The sequence below is a fragment of the Neoarius graeffei genome, chromosome 3 (assembly GCF_027579695.1).
Source record: "Neoarius graeffei isolate fNeoGra1 chromosome 3, fNeoGra1.pri, whole genome shotgun sequence".
NCBI lineage: Eukaryota > Metazoa > Chordata > Actinopteri > Siluriformes > Ariidae > Neoarius > Neoarius graeffei.
The window spans coordinates 105679499-105702603 of NC_083571.1; the positions used below are offsets into that span (position 1 = coordinate 105679499).

General features: G+C 42.1%; 1 protein-coding gene across 3 annotated transcripts in view; it reads left to right on the forward strand.

Annotated features, from left to right (window-relative positions):
• asap2b (ArfGAP with SH3 domain, ankyrin repeat and PH domain 2b) overlaps positions 1–23105 on the forward strand; it is a 133590-nt gene that overhangs the window by 21896 nt on the left and 88589 nt on the right. The window lies entirely within an intron of this gene.

A 23105-nucleotide genomic window follows, 5' to 3' on the forward strand; every position in this document is an offset into this window, starting at 1 on the left:
TACTGCAGTTTAGAGCAAAACAATGACGGCAGCAATGATATAATCCAATGATACAGGAATAAATGAAAAAAGGCATATAGTGGAGGAAATAATTACTTGATCCCTTGCTGCAGCGCTCGAAACTAACGGTGTCCCGATGTCCCGGGGACCATAAAAAATGTCATCGGGACACAAAATTATCATATCTGGGACAATCCCGGGACAATGGAAAAAATAGATCTAGAAAAAAAGTTCTACATTAATATTATTTACAAAGCCGTAACACATGCGTAGACATTCACCTAATTTGTCAATTTTAATTTTAAAACCTTAACAGCGAAAAATACATAGTAGCTACACTTTTGATGCACCTGCATCCGTAGGCTACAGAGCAGCGCATTCTGTTCTAGAATCTTCGGCCGGAGTCCGCATTATATGGACTTGGAATGGAATTGCTACCGCACACGCTGCGCCGACTCTTGCCAGAACAAAAATGCTGAAGTGGTTGAAGCGGACCGACCGCGGGGAAGAAACTGAAAGCCCAGACATAACGTCTCTGGGACCTTCAGGATCCAAAGTGTCATCGCCTGGTCTGCAGGCAACGCTAGCAACTGAATGAACACTGTTAGACACGTTATAAAACACAACAGGAATGATGTGGATGATATTGACGGAAGATACCGTTCAACAGAATAAGTGAGTTTTCTTGGTGTCTTTCTAATTCAGAAAGTTTAGTCAGTCAGCAGCACAACTAGGCTCGGACCTGGCACTATGCTGATGTTGCTAACATTCGCACCCACGTTTCGGCAGCGAAAGTTCATAAAATGGATAACGGAAAGTTCATAAAAATGGATAACGGTAATGGATAACGGAAAGTTCATAAAAATGGATAACGGAAAGTTCATAAAAATGGATAACGGTAATGGATAACGGAAAGTTCATAAAAATGGATAACGGTAATGGTGAAAATTATAAGTTGGCCTTATAAGTGCCAACAGATATTCAAGGTACAAGTAGATGAAATGAACATAAAAGGGGTCTTATTTTCAACTAAAGTGTACTGCAGATGTAGGGAGTTGAAACATTTTCTGAATGAGCTAGTTGGCCCCTTTAAATAAACGGGTATCTATTCATACAGTGAGATCGCCAAAGTTTAATAAACTGAAAATGCAATAACTGTAATTTTGAAGTAGATGATGTATAGGACATGTGTCGCTTATGTCTTGTGACTTATTGTAAAAATGATATAAAGGGTTCAAAATCGCATAGTTACAAATATAATAGTAACTTCATATGATAATATTAACCACTGGTTATTTCAGAGAGGAAAAAAATGGGGACACTATTGCTTCCATTCGGGACAATACAACACAGAATTCGGGACCACTGGGGGACACAAAGAAAAAAAGTTAATTTCGAGCCCTGCCTTGCTGATTTTGTAAGTTTGTCCAGTGACAAAGAAATGAACATTCTATAATTTTAATGGTAGGCTTATTTAATCTGTGAGAGACAAAAGATCAAAAAGAAAACCCAGAAAATAACTTCATATAAAAGATATAAACTGATTTGCATTTCTTTGAGTGAAATAAGTATTTGAACGCTCTAGCAAACAAGACTTAGTATTTGGTGGTAAAACCCTTGTTGGCAAGCACAGCGGTCAGACGTTTCTTGTAGTTGATGACCAGGTTTGCGCACATGTCAGGAGGAATTGTGGTCCACTCCGTTTTGCGGATCATCTCTAGATCGTTAAGGTTTTGAGGCTGTCGCTTCGCAACTCAGAGCTTCAGCTCCCTCCATAGGTATTCTATGGGATTAAGGTCCGGAGACTGGCGAGGCCACACCATGACCTTAATGTGCTGCTTCTTGAGCCACTCCTTTGTTGGCTTGGCTGTATGTTTTGGGTCATTGTCGTGCTGGAAGACCCATCCATGACCCATTTTCAATGTCCTGGCAGAGGGAAGGAGGTTGTCACTCAGGATTTTATGGTACAGGGCCGCGTCCATTCTTCCGTTGATGCAGTGAAGGAGTCCTGTGCCCTTAGCAGAGAAACACCCCCAAAGCATAATGTTTCCACCTTCATGCTTGACAGTGGGGATGGTGTTCTTTGGGTCATAGTCAGCGTTTTTCTTCCTCCAAATACGGCGAGTTGAGTTAATGCCAAAGAGCTCGATTTTGGTCTCATCTGCAGGGTTTTTTCTAGAAAAATTTAGTATGACGGCGCTCACCATGGCGAGGGAGCGAAGCGACCGGGGGGGGATGGTGCCGGTTGTCCCCCCCCGTCCCCCCCCCCCTGCCGTGCAAAGCCTTTGAAAAATTGAGGCTACAATGGGACATTCTGAGGCTATCTGAGAGGGAAATTGTAACAAATTGTTTGTCAACATTGAAAAAGAAAGAAGTAATCATCTTCTGCCCTGGACAGTCTTTGGCTTTCTTCCGTTTCATGCCGCGGGATGACATCTTTAAATGCCCAAGTGCCAACAAAAACAACTCGCGAACTACTTCTGTCAAAAGCTCCCGCGCCGGTGGGTGAAAGGTCATTCAGTCTCGAGAAATCTCGCTCTACAAGTCAGCTGACCTTGTATGTAACCCATGTCAAATCTCGCAAGAGCAGCCACGACAAGTAAACAGCGTGGCGCCTCAGTCTGGAAAACGCCAATTCGGATTGTTTTTGCACCGTCTGGCGGTGTATCTACTATGATTGGAATATTTTTGGAGTAATTATAACGTATTTGATGATCAGACACATTGTCACGTGGTGTTGCTGGGATGTTTTCATGGAGAAAAGATCATTTTGAGAAAGATTGCATGTTGTGCAGTAGCATATAAGTGCATGGCCTAAGTGTGACTTGGGCTTCAATCGGCATTTCGGTAAGAGGGCGCAGCGCCCCTGTTGCCCGGTTTAGACGAAAGCCTGATCTGACCACAGCACCTTCTCTCAATCACTCTCAGAATCATTCAGGTGTTCATTGGCAAACTTTAGACGGGCCTGCACATGTGCCTTCTTGAGCAGGGGGACCTTGCGGGCACTGCAGGATTTTAATCCATTACGGCGTAATGTGTTACCAGTGGTTTTCTTGGTGATTGTAGTCCCAGCTGCCTTAAGATCATTCACAAGCTCCTCCCGTGTAGTTCTAGGCTGATCTCTCACCTTTCTCGTGATCCTTGATACCCCACGAGGTGAGACCTTGCGTGGGGCCCCAGACCGAGGTCGATTGATGGTCATTTTGTATTTCTTCCATTTTCGAACTATTGCACCAACAGTTGTCTCCTTCTCACCCAGCTTCTTGCTTATGGTTTTGTAGCCCAGTCCAGCTTTGTGCAGCTCTGCAATCTTGTCCCTGACATCCTTAAACAACTCTTTGGTCTTGCCCATGTTGGAGAGGTTGGAGTCTGATTGATTGATTGATTGATTGATTGATTGATGCTGTGGACAGGTGTCTTTTATACAGGTGTCAATTTAAGACAGCTGCAGGTAACGAGTTGATTAGGAGTGTCTAACTGGTCTGTGGGAGCCAGAACTCAATGGTTGGTAGGGGATCAAATACTTATTTCACTCAACAAAATGCAAATCAATTTATATATCTTATAAAATGTGATTTTCTGGATTTTCTTTTTGATATTCTCTCTCTCACTGTTAAAATAAACCGACCCTTAAACTTATAGACTGTTCATATCTTTGCCAGTGGGCAAACTTACAAAATCAGCAAGGGATCAAATAATTATTTCCTCCACTGTATATAAAAAAACACACACACACTCATGGGTGGCACGGTGGTGTAGTGGTTAGCACTGTCGCCTCACAGCAAGAAGGTCCGGGTTCGAGCCCCGTGGCCGACGAGGGCCTTTCTGTGTGGAGTTTGCATGTTCTCCCCGTGTCCGCGTGGGTTTCCTCCGGATGCTCCGGTTTCCCCCACAGTCCAAAGACATGCAGGTTAGGTTAACTGGTGACTCTAAATTGAGCGTAGGTGTGAATGTGAGTGTGAATGGTTGTCTGTGTGTATGTGTCAGCCCTGTGATGACCTGGCGACTTGTCCAGGGTGTACCCCGCCTTTCACCCGTAGTCAGCTGGGATAGGCTCCAGCTTGCCTGCGACCCTGTAGGACAGGATAAGTGACTACAGATAATGGATGAATGGGGACACACAATCAGGGTTCTGTCATAATGTTCGGGGGCTGCTTTAGGCCCCTTAAAGCTCACGGGTTCTGCATGCTCAGAGATGCATTCTTGTGCATTTCCTGGCCCTTGCAGGCCTCCCTGGAAGTCACTCTTTTGTTACTATTAATGAGATTTTTTTTTTTTGGCAAAAGTTGTTTTTGAAATCCTGCGCTCTGATTGGCTGGCGAGTGGGTCCATATCCTACGGTATGGACCCCAGTTACGGACCTCTGGCGACTCGGTTGTTCACAACAACAACAAACATAGTAGCATTTTTTGTCAACATTTATCTTTTTTTTTTTTAATCAGATTTATTTATAAGATTATCAAAAATCTTATAAATTTTTGCCAGAATTTCTCAGGAGAATAGAATTAATTTTACAGCATGGATAGCGATAACGACAGTGTTCACAGCGAAAGTGAGTTTTACTATCCTGAGGAAGAAGAAATGAAAGAAAACATTTCAGGAGAAAGCTAAAAACCTCTAACTATTGCTAACGTCGAGCAAAAAACATGGCTGAATCCTGAATGGCTCAATTTTGTATAAATAGGGGACTACATAGGCAGCAAAATGTAGTTTTTTTTCCTACCATGGAAGTGCACTTGTATACCGAGGAGGAAGCCATTTGCATTACAGCCGTGAATGACGATTCAAAATGGCGGCTCGGCTCGGTTTTCCCTTTCGGGCGCTCTCGTTTTCTGTTAGAATTCGGTAAAGAAAAAAATAAATATATTATTTACCAGCTTAAGGTCGGTCCATATGGTGAAATACCGTGACCTCGGCCTTGAATACTGACCTCCGCCCAGAGGCCTCGGGCAGTACTTTCATGACCTCGGTCACAGTACTTCACCATACGGACCTCCCAGCTGGTAAATTTTATATATATATATGTGTGTGTGTGTGTGTGTGTATATGGGACATTCCACCGAATGGGTGCCATTTGCTTGTTGTACCACTCCCAAATTAAACTTAATTTGTTATATCTTTTCAACACTGATTATAATAACACACACATTTAACTATTCAAAATGTGTATTGGTCAACCTCAGGCTATGCTATTTATTTTTTTTACAAGGTTTGGAAGTCAAAGATGGCTGCATACTCTTTATATGAGTAACAGGACTGAAAGTAACAGGACTGAGTTTTTAGCTTAGGATTAGCTAATACATGGAATTAAGCCACATGGCGTCATCGCTAATAGCATGACCATACTTAGCACATTCTTGTGATTTACCAAAAATCTGTATTTTTAAAATAAACAAATATCATCTAAGAAATAATTTAAGTAACAGGACAGTATGTTGACATTGACCTTATCAGTCAAAGTTAAAAAAATCATCAAATATACAGAAAAGTAAATGAGAGAACTAACTTTTGGTCTTCCCATGGCCTTCAGAAGACACAACTGATGTAACTTCCTGTTGAGCATGTGATTTATGGAATGTTCCAAATTTGTCAGATGGGGTAATATGTTTGGGTAACAGGACTGAGTGAAAACCCAGGGACACGACTAAAATGTGTATTTTAACTAAGATATTGTGGATTTCTTATGAAAAAAATATATTTAAACCATGGATAGGATATGGAGTCACAACAGTGCAAAAGAAATACTGTTTCTTAAGGATTTTAATCATAATATTTCATAGTTAAGTATAGAGTGCGGGGACAGGTAACACATGCTATTTTTCAGTGTTTTAGGTAGTTTTTATTAATCCTTACAATTATATATCTTAAATTTGAAATCAGATCAATGTGCAGGACATTCTGCATAATAAGGAAATGTATTTTAAAGTACATTTTTATGTGCATTTATACATATAATTTTCTAGGGATGGAAATGGCACTGACTTGGTGGAATGGCTCATATATACAGGCTTTCGTCTAAACTGGGGAACGGGCGCTGCACCCTCTTACTCTCGGCGTGCGCCCCCTTACCGAAATGCCGATTGAACCCCAAGTCACACTTAGGCCATGCACTTGTATGCTACTGCACAACATGTAATCTTTCTCAAAACGATCTTTTCTCTGTTAAAACATCCCAGCAACACCACGTGACAATGTGTCTGATCATCAAATACGTTATAATTACTCCAAAAATATTCCAATCATAGTAGATATACCGCCAGACGGTGCAAAAACAATCCGAATTGGCGTTTTCCAGACTGAGGCGCCATGTTGTTTACTTGTCACGGCTGCTCTCGCAAGATTTGACATGGGTTACATACAAGGTCAGCTGACTTGTAGAGCGAGATTTCTCGAGACTGAATGACCTTTCACCCACCGGCGCGGGAGCTTTTGACAGAAGTAGTTCGTGAGTTGTTTTTGTTGACACTTGGGCATTTAAAGATGTCATCCCGCGGCACGAAACGGAAGAAAGCCAAAGACTGTCCGGGGCAAAGATGATTCCTTCTTTCTTTTTCAATGTTGACAAACAATTTGTTACAATTTCCCTCTCAGATAGCCTCAGAATGTCCCATTGTAGCCTCAATTTTTCAAAGGCTTCGCATGGCGGAGGGGGGGGATGGACAATCAGCACCAATATATATATATATATATATATATATATATATATTGGTGACATATTTATGGAATAAGAATAAACCAACAAGTTGATGGTCACCAAGTGTCAGCTTTATTTTTAGCTTCAGCCATTCAATTACAATACACGACTCTCCAGATTGAACTCGGGGACCGGGACGTATTACGTGCATGGCGCGTAAGTACCTCTTAACACGGGTGGCACTTTAGTGTGAACACAGCATAAGCAAGGACGTAAACCGGACGCCCATGATCAGTGATGATCTCCACACGGAACTACTCGGGCAGCTACACACTGGATGCTTATGTGGACGGGGAATGGAGTACTGTACACTACTGTTCAAAAGTTTGGGGTCACCCAGACAATTTTGTGTTTTCCATGAAAAGTCACACTTTTATTTACCACCATAAGTTGTAAAATGAATAGAAAATATAGTCAAGACATTTTTCTGGCCATTTTGAGCATTTAATCGACCCCACAAATGTGATGCTCCAGAAACTCAATCTGCTCAAAGGAAGGTCAGTTTTATAGCTTCTCTAAAGAGCTCAACTGTTTTCAGCTGTGCTAACATGATTGTACAAGGGTTTTCTAATCATCCGTTAGCCTTCTGAGGCAATGAGCAAACACATTGTACCATTAGAACACTGGAGTGAGAGTTGCTGGAAATGGGCCTCTATACACCTATGGAGATATTGCACCAAAAACCAGACATTTGCAGCTAGAATAGTCATTTACCACATTAGCAATGTATAGAGTGGATTTCTGATTAGTTTAAAGTGATCTTCATTGAAAAGAACAGTGCTTTTCTTTCAAAAATAAGGACATTTCAAAGTGACCCCAAACTTTTGAACGGTAGTGTATGTCCGAATGTAGAACATTTACATGGCGGTGCGCCGTCACCACTGCATGGGGATAACAAGAGAAAATTCAATAAAAGACTGCATTTTAGGGCGGCACAGTGGTGTAGTGGTTAGCACTGTCGCCTCACAGCATGAAGGTCCAGGTTTGAGCCCCGTGGCCGGCGAGGGCCTTTCTGTGCGGAGTTTGCATGTTCTCCCCGTGTCCGCGAGGGTTTCCTCCGGGTGCTCCGGTTTCCCCCACAGTCCAAAGACATGCAGGTTAGGTTAACTGGTGACTCTAAATTGACCGTAGGTGTGAATGTGAGTGTGAATGGTTGTCTGTGTCTATGTGTCAGCCCTGTGATGACCTGGCGACTTGTCCAGGGTGTACCCCGCCTTTCGCCCGTAGTCAGCTGAGATAGGCTCCAGCTTGCCTGCGACCCTGTAGAACAGGATAAAGTGGCTAGAGATGATGAGATGAGACCACATTTTCAAGATTGACAAGTCTTTTTATTAGTGTAGCAGCAACTTTTACAGGCGTGTCGGCAATGTAGCATATTCGAGGAAACACTGAATATCGGCTCGGTGTGTATATATAAAAGAGAGGATATTACACGGTTATGCGAAGATGTGAAGTTTATCTTTGAGTGGTGAATATATTCACAAGTGAGTGAGTGAAATATCGGAAGTGACATCAGAGTGAAATATCGGAAATTATTAAGCATACAGGACACTTTTTTTGATGGAATAAGAACATGGATTCTATTCCCTTCTAGTGATTTTCATTCATTTGGTTTGATAGCATGCAATATTGTTAGCATATTGCTTATCCTATGTATATTACGTCACTCTACCCAATGGAGAATGAACGTTGAATATGTTTTTTATGATATCGCATGGTTGTCAAGATGACATGACGTCACACGTCGGAGCTGATGCGAATATCCAATGAGAGAGTTTTCTCATAATTGTTCCATCAAATATGTTTGTACAGTGGTCTTAAAAGTTTGTGAACCCTTTAGAATTTTCTATATTTCTGCATAAATATGACCCAAAAACATCATCAGATTTTCACACAAGTCCTAAAAGTAGATAAAGAGAACCCAGTTAAACAAATGAAACAAAAATATTATACCTGGTCATTTATTTATTGAGGAAAATGACCCAATATTACATATCTGTAAGTGGCAAAAGTATGTGAACTTCATGTGATGCTCATCAGGCTGGAAAAGGTTACAAAACCATCTCAAAAGAGTTTGGACTCCACCAATCCACAGTCAGACAGATTGTGTACAAATGGAGGAAATTCAACACCATCGTTACCCTCCCCAGGAGTGGTCGACCAACAAAGATGTGTGTAACCAAGAGCAAGGTGTGTAATAGTCAGCGAGGTCACAAAGGACCCCAGGGTAACTTCTAAGCAACTGACAGCCGCTCTCACATTGGCTAATGTTAATGTTCATGAATCCAGCATCAGGAGAACACTGAACAACAATGGTGTGCATGGCAGGGTTGCAAGGAGAAAGCCACTGCTCTCCAAAAAGAACATTGTTGCTCGTCTGCAGTTTGCTAAAGATCACGTGGACAAGCCAGAAGGCTATTGGAAAAATATTTTGTGGACGGATGAGACCAAAATAGAACTTTTTGGTTTAAATGAGAAGCGTTATGTTTGGAGAAAGGAAAACACTGCATTCCAGCATAAGAACCTTATCCCATCTGTGAAACATGGTGATGGTAGTATCATGGTTTGGGCCTGTTTTGCTGCATCTGGGCCAGGACGGCTTGCCATCAATAATGGAACAATGAATTCTGAATTATACCAGCGAATTCTAAAGGAAAATGTCAGGACATCTGTCCATGAACTGAATCTCAAGAGAAGGTGGGTCATGCAGCAAGACAACGACCCTAAGCACACAAGTCGTTCTACCAAAGAATGGTTAAAGAAGAACAAAGTTAATGTTTTGGAATGGCCAAGTCAAAGTCCTGACCTTAATCCAATTGAAATGTTGTGGAAGGACCTGAAGCGAGCAGTTCATGTGAGGAAACTCACCACCATCCCAGAGTTGAAGCTGTTCTGTACGGAGGAATGGGCTAAAATTCCTCCAAGCCGGTGTGCAGGACTGATCAACAGTTACCGCAAACGTTTAGTTGCAGTTATTGCTGCACAAGGGGGTCACACCAGATACTGAAAGCAAAGGTTCACATACTTTTGCCACTCACAGATATGTAATATTGGATCGTTTCCCTCAATAAATAAATGAGTGGGTTCTCTTTATCTACTTTTAGGACTTGTGTGAAAATCTGATGATGTTTTAGGTCATATTTATGCAGAAATGTAGAAAATTTATAAAGGGTTCACAAACTTTCAAGCACCACTGTATAAATACTCAGCCACCCCCACCACCATCGTACCAGCTTCTTCTTTTTTTTCCCCCTCTATCTTGAAGTTACTTAGAAAAAAATGCAATTTGTCATGTTACTGAGAAACTGGAGAGCGTAAAGTCTTCTCTTTCATTTTGGAAAAAGTTACAGCTTCATTTCTGACTGTTCGTACTGACACTGGAAACTCCATCCATAAATGCTAAATAAATGTTTTCTCACAATAACTCTATCAGTGATTTAGACATTTATTTTAATCCGTTTGTGGCACATCCAAATGTAAGTTATCACCATAGAAATGATCACGTATTAGAATGAGCGCGTTAATATACAGTTAGGTCCATATATATTTGGACACTGACACACATTTTGTTTTTTTACCTGTTTACTGAAACATATTCAAGTTGTAGTTATATAATGGACATGGACATAAAGTCCAGACTTTCAGCTTTCATTTGAGAGGATCCACATTAAAATTGGATGAAGGGTTTAGGAGTTTCAGCTCCTTAACATGTGCCACCCTGTTTTTAAAGGGACCAAAAGTAATTGGACAATTGACTCAAAGGCTATTACATGGGCAGGTGTGGGAAATTCCTTCGTTATGTCATTCTCAATTAAGCAGATAAAAGGCCTGGAGTTGATTTGAGGTGTGGTGCTTGCATTTGGAAGATTTTGCTGTGAAGAAAACATGCGGTCAAAGGAGCTCTCCATGCAGATGAAACAAGCCATCCTTAAGCTGCGAAAACAAAAAACCCATCCGAGAAATTGCTACAATATTAAGAGTGGCAAAATCTACAGTTTGGTACATCCTGAGAAAGAAAGAAAGCACTGGTGTACTCATCAATGCAAAAAGACCTGGACGCCCACAGAAGACACCAGTGGTGGATGATCGCAGAATAATTTCCATGGTGAAGAGAAACCCCTTCACAACAGCCAACCAAGTGAACAACACTCTCCAGGAAGTAGGCGTATCAATATCCAAATCTACCATCAAGAGAAGACTGCATGAAAGTAAATACAGAGGGTTCACTGCACGGTGCAAGCCACTCATAATCCTCAAGAATAAAAAGGCTAGATTGGACTTTGCTAAAAACATCTAAAAAAGCCAGCACAGTTCTGGAAGAACATTCTTTGGACAGATGAAACCAAGATCAACCTCTACCAGAATGATGGCAAGGAAAAATTATGGCGAAGGCGTGGTACAGCTCATGATCCAAAGCATACCACATCGTCTGTAAAACACGGCGGAGGCAGTGTGATGGCTTGGGCATGCATGGCTGCCAGTGGCACTGGGTCACTAGTGTTTATTGATGATGTGACACAGGACAGAAGCAGCTGGATGAATTCTGAGGTATTCAGAGACATACTGTGTGCTCAAATCCAGCCAAATGCAGCCAAACTGATTGGTCGGCGTTTCATAATACAGATGGACAGTGACCCAAAACATAAAGCCAAAGCAACCCAGGAGTTTATTAAAGCAAAGAAGTGGAATATTCTTGAATGGCCAAGTCAGTCACCTGATCTCAACCCAATTGAGCATGCATTTCACTTGTTAAAGACTAAACTTCAGACAGAAAGGCCCACAAACAAACAGCAACTGAAAACCGCTGCAGTAAAGACCTGGCAGAGCATTAAAAAGGAGGAAACACAGCGTCTGGTGATGTCCATGACTTCAAGACTTCAGGCAGTCATTGCCAACAAAGGGTTTTTAAACAAGTGTTAGAAATGAACATTTTATTTACAATTATTTAATTTGTCCAATTACTTTTGAGCCCCTGAAATGAAGGGATTGTGTTTAAAAAAAAAATGCTTTGGTTCCTCACATTTTTATGCAATCATTTTGTTCAACCCACTGAATTAAAGCTGAAAGTCTGAACTTCAACTGCATCTGAATTGTTTTGTTCACAATTCATTGTGGTAATGTACAGAACCAAAATTAGAAAAATGTTGTCTCTGTCCAAATATTTATGGACCTAACTGTAAATCTGTCACCTGAATTATCAACAGAACAACTGTCCAAGTTGCTGTGAGAGAAAAGTAAACACCACCTTCTGTCCAATCAGAATCCAGCGTTCACCAGGCAGTGGTGTAACCTGTATTTTCTGAACTGTTTCCTCATATTCTCACTGTTTTCACAGCTGACTCAAATCTTAACAATCCACCACTTCCAGTTGAGTAGAAAGTTTATCCAGCTTGGCCTCAATATTAGACCATTATACGACATGTACACGTACAGTACCAGTCAAAAGTTTGGACACGGTTACTGAAGACATCAAAACTACAGTATGAATTAACACATGACGAAACACACCTGTTAACTAGAAAGCATTGCTGGTGAATTCCATGAAGCTAATTAAAGATCATGTCAGTAGTGTGCGAAGCGTCATCAAGGTAAACAGTGGGTACGTTGTAGAAACTAAAGTATGAAACATAGAGCGGCGGCTACAATTATCGACACCTTAATGATCTTATGGCCGTTGCAAAAGTAGAAAAGACTTCTCATCTCATCTCATTATCTCTAGCCGGTTTATCCTTCTACAGGGTCGCAGGCAAGCTGGAGCCTATCCCAGCTGACTACGGGCGAAAGGCGGGGTACACCCTGGACAAGTCGCCAGGTCATCACAGGGCTGACACATAGACACAGACAACCATTCACACTCACATTCACACCTACGGTCAATTTAGAGTCACCAGTTAACCTAACCTGCATGTCTTTGGACTGTGGGGGAAACCGGAGCACCCGGAGGAAACCCACGCGGAGAACATGCAAACTCCACACAGAAAGGCCCTCACCGGCCCCGGGGCTCGAACCCAGGACCTTCTTGCTGTGAGGCGACAGCACTAACCACTACACCATCGTGCCGCCCAGAAAAGACTTTCAGAAGTAAATTGTACATGAATAATTACTCAAACTTCCACTAGGGGGAATTGATTCCAGATTACTTAGCGCATCAGATCACGTGACACCGTTCCACAATTATCGACATCCAGATGATTATTTATAAAAAAAATTTTTTTTTAAATATATCGGTATAGTAATAATAATAATAATAATAATAATAAGTTAAATTTATATAGCGCCTTTCAAGAAACCCAAGGACGCTTTACAATAGTAGACAAAGAAAAAAATATATATATAATAAGAAAATAAATAAAAAGTAAAAAGTCCACCAAGTAGGGGTCAGGATGTAATTCCCGTGGTGTAGCAGCCACAGTCCCACCAAAAGGCGCACGAAAACAAGTCCCACACCTCCAGCACCGCCGCCGCGACGCCGTCAGCAACATCGCTCAGAACACCACGCCATGGATCCACAAAGCGAGCAGAGAAGCTCCGCCACGCAGAGCGCTGGTGTGTCCCAAACTGCCTGCACAGCCGCCACGACACCACCGAGCAACATCGCTCGGAACATCATGCCAAGCATTAAAGCGCAGAGCGCTGGACAACCATGATGTAAAATGAGCAACGCGCTCACTGCAGTCCACAGCTGGGAGCGCAGGCATCACCCACGGCGAACCAAGGCCTGGAGGGAACCAACGCCCAAAACTGGGTCCGGAGCTACACCACAACTGGCGGACAAAACACTCAAACATCAAACTACACAAACACACAGAAAAAATAAAACAAAAAAGCTCAAAAAAAAAAAGCTCAATGTTACACAAAGGTATGTGGTATTAAGTTAACAAAACATAGTTTTTATTTAAATTTTGTTTTAAATAGACTTCTATTTAGTACAAAATATCTTTTTATATAAATATCTGGATGTCGGTGTTTACGTAAATGAGGAAGTAATTCTAATGTTTGTAAACAAATTAACTGATAATGTTTAACCTACGTCAGAAAATCTTTTTGTTCCACTTTCTAAGTGTTTTCGTAGATCACATTAATCATTCGTTGTTGTTTGTATTAATTTCTAGTTTTGTAGTTTACCAATAAATGTCAACAGGGAATTGACATTGTAACCACATGAAAATCCAGGTTGAAGGTCGCAAGCATGTTTTTTTTTTTTTTTTTTAATATATGCTAGGAATTTAATTCTGGTCTAATTCTATTTATTGCAATAGGATTCCAAATACTCTATAAACATTCCATTCTGTTATGAATCAGAAAAAGAAATTATTATAAATCACAGCGGCGGCACGGTGGTGTAGTGGTTAGCGCTGTCGCCTCACAGCAAGAAGGTCCTGGGTTCGAGCCCCGGGGCCGGCGAGGGCCTTTCTGTGCGGAGTTTGCATGTTCTCCCCGTGTCCGCGTGGGTTTCCTCCGGGTGCTCCGGTTTCCCCCACAGTCCAAAGACATGCAGGTTAGGTTAACTGGTGACTCTAAATTGAGCGTAGGTGTGAATGTGAGTGTGAATGGTTGTCTGTGTCTATGTGTCAGCCCTGTGATGACCTGGCGACTTGTCCAGGGTGAACCCCGCCTTTCGCCCGTAGTCAGCTGGGATAGGCTCCAGCTTGCCTGCGACCCTGTAGAACAGGATAAAGCGGCTAGAGATAATGAGATGAGATGAGAATGAGATAAATCACAGCACTTTAAGTAATAAAAGTCCTTCATCTACTTCAACCATGTTACACAAAGATCGATCCATAACAGTTGTAAATATCACTTAATTCCACAGCGTGTCGATAATGGTGGACACCGGTGCAAGTGATCACTATTATCGACACCTCACACATGTGACTTCTCAAACGCGCGTTTAGATACAAAATGGCGGCTGTCAAATGAAAGAGTAAGAAACAAAGTAGGTTTGGACAAGGAGATCATGAAATGTTGGTGAATTTGATCAGTAAAAACATGTCCATGATCTTTCCACCATGCTTACCTGCGATGATGACGTCCGGGTTTTCCTCAGATTGCTGATCGTGCTAAAAAAATTCAATCTCAGGTAACGAGCTGTGTCGTCAGACGACAAGATCAAAGGGTGAGGCGGGTCTTATGGTTGATTAATTAACCAATAATAACTGTTGTAACTGAAATTCACATTTTGTAAAATTGTTTTTTATTGGTAAATCTGAAAAGGTGTCGATAATTATGGACTGTCGATAATTGTAGCTGCTGCTCTACTTTTTTTAAACACTTTTTTTTGTTTACCCTGAAATTCCAGATATGGTCCATGTGTTGTTTCGTAGTTTTGATGTCTTCAGTATTGTTCTACAATGTATAAAATAGTCACAATACAGAAACACCTATGAATGTGGAGGTGTACACAAACTTTTGACTGATATTGTACAGCAGGTGTTCTCTCTGTGTCCATGAGAGTTTCTTCCAGGTTCTCGGCTTTCAGTTACGGTTTCAGATTCTCTAGTGAAATGAGAAGTTCTTCTTGCAACTTACAAATCTTCCAACTGGGTGGGTTGCAAGATTTCTTCACATACCATTCATTCTGCCTTTATGACTGCATGTCTCAACAAGTCTCTCTCTCTGCCTCTGTCTCTTTCTCTCTCTCTCGCTCTCTCTCTCTCTGCCTCTGTCTTTCTCTCTCTCTCTCTCTCTCTGTCTCTCTCTCTCTCTTTCTCTCTCTCTGCCTCTGTCTGTCTGTGTCTCTCTTGCTCTGTCTGTCTCTCCTTGTCTCTGTCTCTTTCTCTCTCCCTCTTTCCCAGATAGCAAGCTGACATTGAAACGATGTAGAATCAACATTGCATTGTCGACGTTAAACCATTGAACCAACGTCAGATTTCGATGTTGATTTAACATCAGTTTGCACCCTCCGCTAACACTGAAACGATGTTGATTTATTAACTATGGACACACGTAACTTCAATTGTATTTCAATTCGTGTCGATATTGAAACAACATTGAAATTTCGACATAACTAAAAATCAATGCGCTTTCAATGTTATTTCAATTGATAGCCTACCAGAAATATCTGGCTCATATATCCTGCTTTATCTACAGCCAGGATCTCCATTTTAATTGCCTAAAATAGTAAATATGAAACACATGCCTTTTTTTTAAGAAAACAAGATTTTTATTTTAAGTTCATTTAATTATGTCTTTCGGCGCGAGCGACACCTCCAGTTCTGTCTGGAGCATATCGTAGCCATTTCTGCACAGCCTGGGTGAAGACCAGATCATTCATGCCAGGCTGTTGAGTGAGGGCATCTGAAACACACACAAAACATAGTTGTCAGTTACACATTGTACTACTGCTGCTAATAATAGGCTGCTACCAAAAAAAAAATAGGCTATATATTTTGTGGAATATTTAAATGTCATTGTGGCAGCGGGGGCGTGGTCAAGCGCCGGTCTGTGACAGGAGGGCGGAGTCAGTGTTTCATTCAAAATCGACATTCCGCCTTGATCGCTGATCCTAAGTAAAGGGACTAGGATCTACATTGCAGTGCAACACAATTGTATTAAGTGGGCAGTGTATTAAGTGTTAAGTGTTACAGCCAGGGCCGTAACTACCATTGAGGACACCGAGGTCATGTCCTTGGCATTTTTTTCCCCACGGTATTTTTTTTTTCACTCAGAAATGTGAAATTAATACATGATGAAAATCGTTCTGACTTTGATCGGTGGAAAATTCTAAATTCAGCTTGCATCCCCCTGTTCTCATTTGTTTGTCTAAAAATAAAGTCCACATAATCATTTTTAAACGAAGCTGAAATTTCCGACATTGGAAACATTTCATATCAGGCAGCCTCGCGATAGTCAGCTAAGCACCACGGGATATACAAGAGCTGAGAAGTGTTCTCATCAAGGTCCGACTCCGCAGCCAGGCAGTTTGTCAATTAGTCGTGGAATCTGAAAATTGACATAAGATGAAGAAGTCTACTACACTAAAACAAACCAAACTCAGCTCTGGAAAGTCAACAAGTGAGAGAAAAAGAAAGAGGGAAGAAGGGGAGTTAATTTTGCCAGTCACTGACAGTTATGTGCCGGAATGCTTATGATCATTAACAGTGCAATTTTAATTAGCATTTCAAGCAACAACAGTCGAAGCCACTTAGCTAGATAGGATTTTCGTTTTCCAGGCGGCACAAACTCTTTTATTCTCTCTCTCTCGTCTCGATTTGATTTGGTGCGTTTCAGATCAGAAAAGGCTGGACAGTCGTGACCTGTTGTTTATGAAGTTATTGGGTGCTGACGAGACTTGAGCTATTTTGCTAACTTACCAGACTATAGGCTAACGTGAACACAAGACACTATTGTTTTGATCATTGGTTGTATTTTCGAACGGAAATGAAAACGGGTAGCGAACTTATTATGTTCACATTTTATTTACAACATGATGTACTGCCTCTGACTGCTTTCTGTCAATCATGACCAGCCCAGCCGCGTTCACAGCTCCTCCTCCGATCACCAATAATAATAATAGTAGTAATAATGATGATGATGATGATAGTTTTAAAATCAAATAGAGGACAATGGAGAGGGTGAGGATCAGCGAGTTGAAGAGAGAGAGAGCCAGGAGAGGAAGAGAAGGGAAGAGCAGACACTCACACTAACTCACTCTCTCTCTCTCTCTCTCTCTCTCACACACACACACACACACACAAAATACTTTTGTGATCGTGCAGTTTTGAAATTGTTAAAATAAACATGTTCACCTACCGGTACATGTTCATCTTGTTGGGCTTGTGATTTTGACTCGTTTCCAAAATGTATGAAAAGTCACCATATTATGACGTGTTTTTTTTTTGGCAAATAAGATGTATCGCAATGTTTGACCTCGGTATTTGAAAAATCCTGGCTACTGCCCTGGTTACAGCAACTATGACACCAGTGAAGTCATTGAGCTAACTAGAACCTGCAGTTTATCAAGCTTGCTAGCAGGCTAGCCTACTTGACAGCTTGCGTTGCTAATCGGAGTTGATCGGAGGAAATCGGCCGTGACAGCACGCTGTGGCAGTCTATGTATCGCGTGAACTATACATTGAACTATGTGTAAGGATTAAATGCTGAAAGTGCTGCTTACCTGTAATTGATCCCGGATCCGAGAACGGGTGCCTGTGCGCCGCTGCCGGTCTTTGTCTGACGCTGTCCCCTGTCCCGTTCAACAATGATCGATGACTTTTCAATCATCTTTCCCGGTCAACTATATATCGATGGCTTTTCGACCATACGTGATTTCCCGGTCAACACAAAATCAATGACTTTTCAACATGACTGTTATCACCCGGTAAACCAAATATCAATTATACATCAATCATAATAAGGACGACTATGAATCAATGTTGTTTCAATATCACTGCTGTCAACTTTATTTTAGGTCGGGTTACATCGGTTTAACAATGGTGATTCAACATCTATTTTGCATCAAGATTTCAATGTCGACCATTCTGATGATTCAGATGGAAAATCAATATCTATTCAATGTCAGCTTGCTACTCTCTCTCTCTCTGTCTATCTGTCTTTCTCTTGCTCTGTCTGTCTCTCTGCCTCTGTCTGTCTCTCTGTGTCTCTCTTGCTCTGTCTGCCTCTCTATGTCTCTCTCTCTTTCTTGCTCTGTCTGTCTCTCCTTGTCTCTGTCTCGCTCCCTGTCTCTTTCTCTCTCTATCTGTCTCTCTCTTGCTCTGTCTGTCTCTCTCTCTCTCTGCCTCTGTCTCTCCCTCTCTCTCTGCCTCTGTCTGTCTCTCTGTGTCTCTCTTGCTCTGTCTGTCTCTCTATGTCTCTCTCTCTTTCTTGCTCTGTCTGTCTCTCCTTGTCTCTGTCTCGCTCCCTGTCTTGGTCTCTCTCTCTCTCTCTCTGCCTCTTTGTCTGTCTGTCTGTCTGTCTGTCTCTCTCGCTCTATCTCTGTCTGTCTGTGTGTGTGTGTCTCTCTCTCTCTCTCTCTCCCTCTCTCTCTGTCTCGCTCCCTGTCTCGGTCTCTCTCTCGCGCTCTCTCTCTCTCTCTCTCTCTCTCTGTCTGTCTCTCTCTCTCGCTCTGTCTCTGTCTGTCTGTGTCCATCTCTCTCTCTCTCCCTCTCTCCCTGTCTCGGTCTCTCTCGCTCTCTGTCTTTGTCTGTCTCTCTCTCTCTCTCTCTCTCTCTCTCTCATACAGTGGTGACAACTGAGGGTGTTCGGTTTATCTGGTTTGTTTTGTTTTTTTGGGGGGAATTTTGATAGTTGGATACGACAGCGACGCACTACGCTTTTCTTCTCCAACACACTCTCTCTCTCGGACTCGCCCTCCAGCAGTAGTCACGCAGTGTATGCGTTCATGTGTTTTTAGAGGCGTAGCTTTGGAGGAAGGCTTGGAGGGGGGATTTTTCTGTTGGATACTTTCAAAACCTTTCTTACTTTTCTTCTCTCTTGCTACTTGTTTACCATTCTGTCTAATCAGTACTTACTCTGTGTTCTCCCCATTTCCTCCAGAATGACTGCATATTTACATCGAGGCACATTATCACACTCCAGGCTTCATAATGCCACTGTGTCCTGTAGGTCTGAAGAACAACTTTGATGTTTGTTTTCTTATTTTATCCTCCTAGGGCTTAGCGGTCACATGCGTGGACAGCACTTTATGGAAATTCGGAACAAGAATCCACATATGTGGACATACTTTTTCTCTAAAAGTACATCTTATCAAAAAATGATGCTTAGTTTTTATTCTAATCAGGTTCTAATAAGCCCAAATAGCAAAGAGAAATAAAAAATGCATTAAAAAAAAACAGCTTGGGCCTTAGGAGGTTAAAAATGAGGTTGTTTATTCTCAGTGACCCAAGAATGAAAGAGTATGGAAGAGATCCATGTGATAAGGGAATTTTGGCTCATTCGCCCTTTTCACATATCCCACAATCCACTGCACGGTTGGGAACTTCCGGTGGCCGGGCCCGGGCTGCTGAGAATGGTACAAAAAACAGTATTGGGCTGTGTCATCGGTTTCAATGTTCAAATATCGGGCGTTCAAATATTATTACAGGTTTACATGGTCTCACAGATTTATTTATTTTTTCAAGATTAATCCTGCTTGAAATGATTGCACATTTATAATTTGTCATCAGTGTAAATGTACACTTTTTTTTAAATTGAACTTATATATATATATATATATATATATATATATATATATATATATATATATATATATTTCACTTGGACAACAATCAAAACAATAACATCCATAAAATAGTCACAATTTCCACAAGACATTTCACATACTTCACACGTTTAAAACGAACAACACGCACAAACACTCAACTACACACGTCAACACAGCAGTTTCAAGTTGATTGTGCATTTTAACGTTTAAGAAACTCTATTAAAGGTTTCCACACAGTCTCAAACTCTGCAGTCCTTCCCGTGGTTATATAAGTCATTCTTTCCAACACAATACTATGCTAGAAACACCTCATGGATGCACTGGGACGCATCCTCAGTGATGTATCCTGGGGTCCTCGGGTGTTTCGGGTCTCGCAACATCATACACCCTTACCCAGGCGACCCAGCCGGGGTTGATCAAGCCCCGACTTGCGTCCCAGTAGCAGTCCACAGATCACCCCTTTTAATCCAAAGCCACCATGTGGCTTTCTCTGTGGCTTCGCTTGCGGATGCAATGGCCCTCTTCTTAGCTGCTCCTACAATGCCCAAGCAACTCAGGACTTTGCAGAGGGAGCGCCCTGCAAAACCCCTACAGCCGACTTCTATGGGCTCGTAGAAGGTTCTCCAACCTCTCTCCCTGAACTCCTCCACCAGCTCCTGGTACTTGGCTCTTTTCCTCTCATTGGCCTCCTCAAGATGCTCTTCCCAGGGAACTGTTAGTTCCAGAATGATGAGGTGTTTTGAAGCCTCAGATGTTATCACCACGTCTGGACGGAGAGTTGTTGCTGCCACATGTTGGGGAAACCTCAGCTGCTTTCCCAGGTCGGCCTGCAGCTGCCAGTCATTTGCCGTGTGGAGGAGGCCTGTTGTTATATGTTGGCCTGCTCGGGGTTTCTCTCCAGCTTTTACGAAGGAGACTGCCTTCTTTGGGGCATGATGGTGCTTGCAGGAGCTGATGGCAGAGGTTAAGCTTTCAGCAACTGCCTTAAGCACCTGGTCATGGCAACAAGATGCCAACTCCCTTATCCACACTTGTATCGAGGGCACATCCTTTTTTTTCCCCAAGATCGAGCGATCATCCTCCTGGCCTGTAGGAGTCTGAAATCAATTAAAGTTGACTCTTTAGGATTGACCATCAAGTTTTTTTGGATATATACCAAGTATACAAATTTTTGCCTGATAAGGTACCTTCACTCCAACGATCTCCGGTAAAGTCAGAACAATTTATTTCCAATATTTTTTTATTTTTGGGCAGTCCCATAAACAGTGGTACAGAGTACCCTTTCCTTCCAAGCACTTAATGCACGTGTCCGGCACATCAGGGGACCATTGATTTAACTTAGCCGGGGTAATGTAAGTTCTCATCAACCATTTGTATTGTAATAATTTCATTCTATAACTGATTGTTTTTGGGCTTTAAAACATGCCTTTTCCCAGTCAGCCTTTTGCATGTCCTCCTGAATATCCAGTCTCCATGCCTGTAGCCTGTCGATGGTGGACTCTTTATCATATGACATTAAAGCTGTATAGAATAAAGAAATCTGTTTCCTCCCCTCTAGCTGCTGAAGTGTAAGGTCTTCAAGATGTGATAGTGGTGGTTCATTGACTACATTCTTATGTTTAGATAGAATAAAATGTTTCAATTGCAGATACTTAAAAAAATGTTTTCTAGGAATAGAGTATGCTTGGCACATCTGATCAAATGTGAGAAGATTACCATCCATATAAAGGTCCTCTATTTTTTGCGCACCGTTATCTGTCCAGATTTTGAATCCACCGTCTGCTCTTCCTGCTATGAAATATGTATTGCCCCATATGGGGGAGAAACGAGAGATGGAAGGAGTGTCTCCAATATGCTGATGTGCTTTGTACCAGACGTCAACAGTGTTTTCTGAGGAAAGGGTTCCCTGTTAATCTTTTTAGCTTCTTTGGGTCTGCAGAATACATATACAGTGGGGCAAAAAAGTATTTAGTTAGCCACCAATTGTGCAAGTTCTCCCACTTAAAAAGATGAGAGGCCTGTAATTTTCATCATAGGTACACTTCAACTATGAGAGACAGAATGAGGGGAAATAATCCAGGAAATCACATTGTAGGATTTTTAATGAATTAATTGGTAAATTCCTCGGTAAAATAAGTATTTGGTCACCTACAAACAAGCAAGATTTCTGGCTCTCACAGGCCTGTAACAACTTCTTTAAGAGGCTCCTCTGTCCTCCACTCGTTACCTGTATTAATGGCACCTGTTTGAACTCGTTATCAGTATAAAAGACACCTGTCCACAACCTCAAACAGTCACACTCCAAACTCCACTATAGCCAAGACCAAAGAGCTGTCAAAGGACACCAGAAACAAAACTGTAGACCTGCACCAGGCTGGGAAGACTGAATCTGCAATAGGTAAGCAGCTTGGTGTGAAGAAATCAACTGTGGGAGCAATTATTAGAAAATGGAAGACATACAAGACCACTGATAATCTCCCTCGATCTGGGGCTCCACGCAAGATCTCACCCCATGGGGTCAAAATGATCACAAGAACGGTGAGCAAAAATCCCAGAACCACACGGGGGGACCTAGTGAATGACCTGCAGAGAGCTGGGACCAAAGTAACAAAGGCTACCATCGGTAACACACTACGCCGCCAGGGACTCAAATCCTGCAGTGCCAGACGTGTCCCCCTGCTTAAGCCGGTACATGTCCAGGCCCGTCTGAAGTTTGCTAGAGAGCATTTGGATGATCCAGAAGAGGATTGGGAGAATGTCATATGGTCAGATGAAACCAAAATAGAACTTTTTGGTAAAAACTTAACTTGTCGTCGTGTTTGGAGGAGAAAGAATGCTGAGTTGCACCCAAAGAACACCATACCTACTGTGAAGCATGGGGGTGGAAACATCATGCTTTGGGGCTGTTTTTCTGCAAAGGGACCAGGACGACTGATCCGTGTAAAGGAAAGAATGAATGGGGCCATGTATCGTGAGATTTTGAGTGAAAACCTCCTTCCATCAGCAAGGGCATTGAAGATGAAACATGGCTGGGTCTTTCAGCATGACAATGATCCCAAACACACCGCCCGGGCAACGAAGGAGTGGCTTCGTAAGAAGCATTTCAAGGTCCTGGAGTGGCCTAGCCAGTCTCCAGATCTCAACCCCATAGAAAATCTTTGGAGGGAGTTGAAAGTCCGTGTTGCCCAGCGACAGCCCCAAAACATCACTGCTCTAGAGGAGATCTGCATGGAGGAATGGGCCAAAATA